Below are 6,186 nucleotides of genomic sequence, written 5' to 3'. Positions count from 1 at the left end.
GTTCAGGTTATTTTTTTACCTCCGCCAAGGAAGTTATACAGACAGATCTGGACGAGTACACGGACACGGCGACCTCATGGATCAGCTACAATGAGGAGCGCATTGTACCAACGCGCACCAGGGTGAGTTACGCTAACGACAAGCCCTGGTTCACGCCGAAGCTCAGCCAGATCAGACGTGAGAAAGAGGAGCGGAGACAGAGACAGCTACAAGGAGGTGAAGTACAGGTTTAGCAGGGAGCTGAAGAACGCTAAATCAGTATATTCACGCAGACTCCAGCAGCAGTTCTCTGCCAACGACCCTGCAGCAGTTTGGAGGGGGGGGGGGGCATTACCAACTACAAGCCCAAAGCCCCCCGAGCTCTGAACGACCTGCCGCTTGCCCAGCGTTTAAATATGCACTACTGCCGCTTTGACCACCCAGCCCCCCTCACCCATCCAGACCCTCCAGTCACCCCCTCCTCCCCCCACAACATGGAGGGCACTGCATCAAAGGCCTCGACCAGGAGCAAGCTGGGGTTTAAATTCAGCCCAGGAGCAAGGCTTGGAGAGACCTTTTATCTGACACTGAACTGAATACTTTATTTGCAGTATATCTAAACAAATGAACGCTTATCAAATTCTAACTAAATATTTCGAAACAAGACTTTAACTTCTACTGACTTGAACTGATTCTACTGACTTACATACCTCAGTAGGGACTCAATGTAGCCCTTAGTTATTGCTCTGAAATGTGCTTTAATTGACTTATCTTCCACTATCATTTTCAATGTTATGACCAAATCAACAAACAAGGCATTGTCGGGGTTACCAAAACAGCCAAATATCCTGCTCAGGGCTTGGTCCTTGCCCACCCACCTGGTCTCCCCGATGGGGGACAGCTGTCTTACGTACAAACATGCAATTTGCTTAACAGCAGGATCTGTGAGGGTCATGTTGCTGTGCCTGTTTAATTGCCTTATCACCCACACCTGTTTCTGCTTGTCAATCCAGGACGTGCGGCGTGCGGATTGGCTGAAGTCACCCCGGATGCACCTGAGACGGATTGAGGCAAATCACCACCAGCCCTCATAACCTCTGCTCCGCCCGCTGTTCCCCGTCGGACTATTGTGTGGTGTACTCATCTGGTTAAGCTGACCGTCTCTGTTCCCGTTGTCGTGTCCCGTAGGGCCAAGGAGCAGAGCCAGACCCCAAAAATGCGGAGACAGAGTTGGGGAACCAAAATAGAGTCTTTAATTGTTCCCAAAAACACAAAACACTCAGTCAAAACTGTACTGAGGGGGTGGACGGGCCAGAACGTCCTAGCAAGAAAACAACACAAAATCACAGTTGACCTTTCTCGAGGATGAAGCCTAGGAAACTCACAGATTCAGTATGAAAATCACATTTCTCTGCTTTTACAAATAACTTGTTCTCCAGCAACCTCCGCAGAACCAGCCTCACGTGTTGTACATGTTCCTGCTCAGTCCGAGAAAATATCAAGATGTTGTCAAGATACACAAACAGAAACTGATTTAACATATCACGGAACACATCGTTAATCAGAGCCTGGAAAACGGCCGGGGCGTTCGTAAGGCCAAACGGCATAACCTGGTATTCAAAATGGCCTAACGGGGTATTGAAGGCGGTCTTCCACTCGTCCCCCTCTCTGATACGGACAAGGTGGTACGCGTTGCGGAGATCCAACTTTGTGAACATGGAGGCCTGATGGAGGGGACCAAAAGCCGAGTCGATTAAGGGGAGCGGGTACTTATTCTTCACCGTGATGTCGTTAAGTCCCCGGAAGTCTATGCAGGGACGTAGTGTCTTGTCCTTCTCCACAAAAAAGAAACCCGCACCCACGGGAGAAGAAGAAGGACGAATAGGCCCGTCGCCAACGACTCAGAGATATAGGTCTCCATGGCTTCCCTCTCTGACTATGACACGTTAAACAGCCTCTTGGAGGGGAGAGGGGAGCCTGGGAGCAGGTCAATGGCACAGTCACAAGGGCGATGCGGGGGCAGAGAGACAGCCCTGGCCTTGCTGAAGACCTCCTGGAGGTCATGGTATACCGAGGGAACACCAGACAGGTCGATGGGTTCAGGGGTGTGAGTGGGAGACCGACCTCCAGAAGGAGTAGCTGAACGCAGACAATGGGAATGACAAAACGTGCTCCAGTTCGTTATAGTGGAAGCAGACCAGTCTATGTGTGGGTTATGAAGCTTCAGCCACGGTAGGCCCAAAACCAATGATGACGAGGGTGACGGAATAACAAAAAATGAAATGTTCTCCCGGTGATTACCGGAGAGTAGGAGATTTATCGGAGCAGTGCAGTGCGTGACAAGGGTGAGTTGTAGACCATCGAGCGCGTAGACCTTCAATGGTTGTGGTAGTTCTTCCAACGGAATGTTACTCTGAGCGCATAGTTCGGTGTCTATGAAATTTGCATCCGCCCCGCAGTCCACTAGGGCGTGGATCGGCAGCGAGCTCTCGTGGCCCTGAATCGTACCTTGTACGTGGATCCCGCCAGAGGGCTCCGTCACCGATGCAGCGTGGCTCCAGGTGGCGCCCTTGGGTGGCTGCTGGGCTCGGGTCCCCGGGCGTTGTGGGCAGGTGGCGAGGAAGTGGCCGGGTTCCCCACAATACAAGCACAGGTTCTGGCGACGGCGGCGTTCCCGTTCCACGTTGGAGAGCCGGGACCTCCTCAACTGCATGGGTTCCTCAGTCGCTGGAGAGACGCTTGCCGGGCTTGCTGGACGGGCAGGGGCTGGCACGTTGCGCATCGCGGTCCTGTCGGCTGCTGGGGGGGCTGAGGCGCGTTGTTCTCCTGTCCGCTCCCTCCTTCTCTGCTGCAACCGGTTATCCAGGCGGATGAACAGCGAGATCAGCTCCTCTAATGTCTCGGACTCGTCACGCACCGCCAGCTTGTCCTTGATGTAGCCGGCTAAGCCGTGACAGAATGCGCTCTGTAGCGCGTCCTCGTTCCAGTGGCTCTCCGCCGCCAACACCCGGAAGTCTACGGCGTAGTCCGCGACAGAGGCGGTGCCCTGCTTGAGGGCAATGAGCCGGCTGCCTGCTTGTCTCCCCCTGACTGGATGGTCAAAAACCCTCCGCAACTCAGACACAAATGAATGGTAAGAGCGCGTAACGGGTGAGTCGGCGCCAGAGACGGCCAACGCCCACGCTGAGGCTCGGCCCGACAGCAGGCTCTTCACGTACGCTACCTTGGCTCCTTCCGTGGCGTACGTAAACGGCTGCTGATCAAAAACAATGGAGCACCGGTACAGGAATTGTCCACAGGTGCCCATCTCCCCTGAGTACCGGGCGGGAGCCGGAATGTTCGGTTCGCGGTACTGAGGGTTCACTGGGGCTGGTGCAGGGGGAGACGGGGCTGGGGCTCCCCCCGAGGCGGTGTCAGGTCCTTGGGTAACCGCCTGGGTGAGCTGAGCGACACCGGCCGATAAGCCCTGAAGCGCCGCCAGGATCTCGTTGATAGCCTGCTCATGCCGTCCTACCAAGGCACCTTGGGTAGACAGGGCGTGGTGGATTCTGTCCGACTCCGCGGGGTCCATAATGACCAGATCACTCTGTCGTGTCCCGTAGGGCCAAGGAGCAGAGCCAGACCCCAAAAATGCGGAGACAGAGTTGGGAAACCAAAATACAGTCTTTAATTGTTCCCAAAAACACAAAACACTCAGTCAAAACTGTACTGAGGGGGTAGACGGGCCGGAACGTCCTAGCAAGAAAACAACACAAAATCACAGCCAAACAAAAGCGCAGAAACAACAGCTGGTCGGGAAATCAACTCCAACAAACAAAATCAAAATACTCAGCTGGTTCTGGTAACTGGCAGAGAACGGAACGGCTTCTTCAAAAACGCAGGGACTGGAACGGGAACTGGACCGAGAAACACGTACGGGAGGCATTCGGGTGATCTGGTAACTGACGGTGGAGACGGAGGGACTTTAAGCAGTGGGGTAATGGGGATGATGGGTTTCAGGTGCGTCTGTAACTGCCGCTCCGTTCTCTGCCACGCCCACTGTCGAGAGAGAGAGGGAGAGGGAAGAATGAATGAAACCAAAACCCCCTGAACCCCAATACCCGTCTCTGTTCCCGTCTCTGTTCCTGTCTCGCCCGTGTCGACCGCAGCCAGTCCGTTCGCCAAGGTGTGTTTAGTTTAATGTTTCGTTTGTTGTGATCAGATCAAACCACTTCTGATTCTGATTCTGATTCTGATTCACGTGTGGCTGGATCTTATGTTCCGTTTTCTTTGCGGCACCAGCCAGTCGCCGCCTGTTAGAGCTTGCTTTTTGGTTTTTCGCTCCAGCCGCCCCTCATCCTGTGTGCAGCTCCAGGTTGTTGTTTTTTTCTATGTTGATATTTATCAGTAAAGGATAAATTCAACTATTGCACCGTCTCTGTTCTCTGTTCTCTGTTCTCCGGGTTCCGCTCGCGTTAGTCCGTAACAAGGATCATCTCCAAGCAGTTTCCATGGTCGAGCCATGCTTTCCCATGTGTATGCAGCCTCAAACTTAGTGCCCCTGTATGACCTTTATCACTTCGATGACATGGACCATGACTTGTCCACGACAGTGACGTGCGGTGAGGTTCATGTCTGGTGAGGCACAGTCAGATTTACAAATAAATGAACCTACAGCTTGTTCATCATTTGATTGGCAACATTTAACGTGTTTTGTTTAAACATTCGTACCAGCATTTTTTACATATTGTCACAAACCTGGCTCATCAGTTTATGACAAAAAGGGGAGACCACACATAATCTGCGTATTTACAAGAGATTTAATGAAATTATTCAACTCTGCGTATCAGTGTGTGTGCAGCGTTGAATGTGTGTGGATGTGTGTGTTGATCAGTTAAAGTTTAACTGATGTTTAACTGTTAAACACATGTTCTGAGACGCGTCTGTGTGTGGGTGAGGGGGGGTGTGTGTGTGTGTCCCTGTCTGTCCGCTGGGACAGGGACACGCTGCTCCCCTACACGGAGCAAGTGAGTGGATGAGGGAGAAAGAGAGAGAGAGAGAGAGAGAGCGCAGACCCACAGATATGCCAGCGATGGAGGAAAAGCTGGGCTTCATTTGACAGCTCATGTTCTCCAGAACGTTTCAGAACACTCGTTCCCATCTAATGGACTCTCTGTCAGGCCCAGTCCGCCGCGGTTCTGCTCGAATCGGTCCCGCAATTTGACCATGAATACGCGCGGTCGCTGCTCGTGTTTGGAGGCTTCTCGGTAAATTCTTCATGTCGCAATATCCCATCCGAGTCCAGACATCTTCAGAAGTTGAGAAAAGAAGGCAGGAAAAGCAGAAAACACGGGTTCTTGCTTCACGTCCAGACATCCAGACAGCCAGCGCTTCCGTGTTTACAAGCCCGTCTGGAAGGAGCGGATCAGCTGATGAGTGCGCTGAATCACTCACTGGTCTCCTATTGGCTGAAGGCTGTATTACATGCGGCCTCATTCTGCAGTATTTTAATGCCGCTGAGCACAAGAATACGTGACGCACTAATTGTATTATTAAAAATGAAAAAATCATAAAATATATAATGTAATATCACTGATGTTATATTATATCTTATATGATTTTTATATTATTTTATATGATGACAGGTGAGGCTGTGCCTCACCTGCCTCCCCTGACTGCACGTCACTGGTCCACAATGAAGTGACATTTGTTTTCCTCCAAGTCTGCTTGGTTGGCCTTCATGAAATATGCTTCAGCACTATCTCTATGCACCTGGTTTCTTTCATGCTCATCTTCATCTGGCTGCATCCCTGGCTCAGCTTCCCTTGTGCTGCATGCTGACTTTTCCTATGCATCTTGTAGAACTACAGTAGTCCCTCGATTAATGCGGTTCATCTTCCGCGACTTCGCTGCTTCGCAGAGTTTTAATGCAATTTTTCAGATTTTATTTTTTGCACTTGAACGCGCCTTGAAACGGCGCAAGGACGAAGGGGCGCGGTCGGAGGAACTGAAATATGCGCGAGTTGCTATTAATAACTTCTCATGTGTTCAACCTCGTAGGTTGATCATTAAAATTAAATTCGTTATTTCTAAAAGCTATCATGTTTATTTGTTAAGCGTTTGTTTTATAGCGCTCTTATTCTCCGTGTAAAAAGAGGCTTTTATTTTGTAGGAGCATAAACGTCACGTCCCTTTTGGGTTTCGTTTCTTCCTGTTGATACATGTAGC

This window comes from Brachionichthys hirsutus, chromosome 7 (assembly GCF_040956055.1).
Source record: "Brachionichthys hirsutus isolate HB-005 chromosome 7, CSIRO-AGI_Bhir_v1, whole genome shotgun sequence".
NCBI classification, from domain to species: Eukaryota; Metazoa; Chordata; class Actinopteri; order Lophiiformes; family Brachionichthyidae; genus Brachionichthys; species Brachionichthys hirsutus.
Note: the sequence above shows the minus strand (reverse complement) of the source record.